We start from the raw sequence: 1,866 nt of genomic DNA, 5'->3' as shown, positions 1-1,866 counted from the left end.
ATCCCTACTCAGAACACAGGCAAGCTGTCCCTGCTAACTAATTAGTAGAGAGGGTCAACGAGATGCAAATCATTACTACTTCCATGCAAGTTTATCGTAAGGCCTCTTTTCCATGAACTGTTTACAGGCAGTGAAATGCCTCTCAAACTCTCACAACTGCTCGCTGCTGCCTGGTAACTGCTTGCTGCTGCCTGGTAACTGCTCGCTGCTGCCTGATCGCTTCTCGGCCTTTTGGCTAAAATCAAGTGTAGTATCTGTTCTTGAGGTTTTTGGGAGGCATGTTACTGGGAACCCCGGCCTGGTCACCCGGGGGAAGGAACCTTAAATGAGTTGAGCAGGGGGGATGGGAACCTCTGGTCCTCTAGTAAACGTGTCCGTCCTGGTTCATAATTCTCAGGGGCTGATTGAATGGATCTACCATGATTGAAGCTGAAGGGCTGAGGGCTTTGCTTAGGCGTACTGCCCCTGGAAGTGGCGCTCCAGGTGCACCTGAAAAAACTTGAGATGTGGCAGATCTCAGGCGGAAGTAGGGTGCTTTGGTCTGTACTGCCCATATGCATAGCCAACTAACGCAGCTCCCCGGCCTTTTGGCTAGGGAGAGTGCGGAATTTTTATCACTCCGGCCGCAAGGTCGGGGCCAGCTTGCTGGCACGAGGGACTTGTCCCCAGGGGACTTCGGTTCCCACCTGGCTCCCTCTCGGGGGAGCCACGGACCATGTGGATGGCCACATGGCCCAGGCCCTGTGGGCAACCACAGGGCAGTCCAGGGTCCTCCAGCCCTTCAGGTGTTAGAGGATGCCGCCAGTGTCCTCCAACCCTCGGGGAGGAGGATGCTTAGTACCCCCTGCGCCGATGGCAAAGGGGGATAAGTTCCCTTCGGGGAACACCGGAAGGGCCCTGCTGTATTGTGGGGCCTGTGGCTACTCGTGCACGTTTTGTGGGGGTGCTTTAGGGCACTCGCACTTTTTCCGTGCACGGGGCTAATAGCCTTGCTTACCCGGGACTCCTGTTGCTTGCAACAGGAGCCAAGAAAGCTAAAAAAAAAAAAAAAAAAATGCTCGCTGCTGCCTGGTAACTGCTCGCTGCTGGCTGCTGCCTGGTAACTGCTCGCTGCTGCCTGGCAACTGCTTGCTGAGCACACAGCTCAACAGTTCATGGAAAAGAGGCCTAAATTGTATGCAGTATGGACTTGAACCAATCAAAATCCACAGGAAAGTCATCTAATTGGCCCAATTCTAGCCTTTTCAGTGATTGGCCAATCATAATTGAAAGTGTGTACCAGGCTTTAGCGTAAAAGTTGCATGGATTTATTAGGCCTCTTTTCCACGAACTGTTGATAGGCAGTGAAATGTCTCTCAAACTCTCACAACTGCTCACTGCTGCCTGGTAACTGCTTGTTGCTGCTACCTGATAACTGCTTGCCGAACACACAGCTCAACAGTTCGTGGAAAAGAGGCCTAAGTGTCTCACTGACCATCTCTAGTGATGGAAATGACCTGATAATTTGATTATCAGTGTGTTATTTGGGTACTTATCCGTTAGCCGGGCGCATCCGGCAGGTGGCGCTGTTGTTGCTAATTTCAATGATAATTACTTCACATAACAAAACTGTGACTGTAAACGCTGTAGGTGGCGCTAATTGCATTCATAGTTAAGATAACAATATGTGTATTACAAAAGTGATTTAATTAAATGAGAAATAAGCCATCGGCAATGAAACAGATCAAGCCGCCGGCTTCGTGTCTCGCTCTCCTCCCCCTTGCCCTCTCTCGTATAGAGCCCTGGGGGGGAGGGGGACATGCGTGTCACCTCAGAGTCGTTCGTCGTGGCAGGCAATCCTGCCTGTTTTATTGTGACGAACGACTC

At 51.2% G+C, this 1,866-nt stretch overlaps 1 pseudogene; it reads left to right on the top strand.

Moving 5' to 3' along the window:
- Positions 1 to 215: 215 nt before the first annotated feature.
- LOC137526274 (U2 spliceosomal RNA) lies at positions 216 to 355 on the top strand (annotated as a pseudogene).
- The last annotated feature ends 1,511 nt before the right edge of the window (positions 356 to 1,866 follow it).

Source organism: Hyperolius riggenbachi, chromosome 7 (genome assembly GCF_040937935.1).
Source record: "Hyperolius riggenbachi isolate aHypRig1 chromosome 7, aHypRig1.pri, whole genome shotgun sequence".
NCBI classification, from domain to species: Eukaryota; Metazoa; Chordata; class Amphibia; order Anura; family Hyperoliidae; genus Hyperolius; species Hyperolius riggenbachi.
This window is presented reverse-complemented; position numbering and strand designations above follow the sequence as displayed.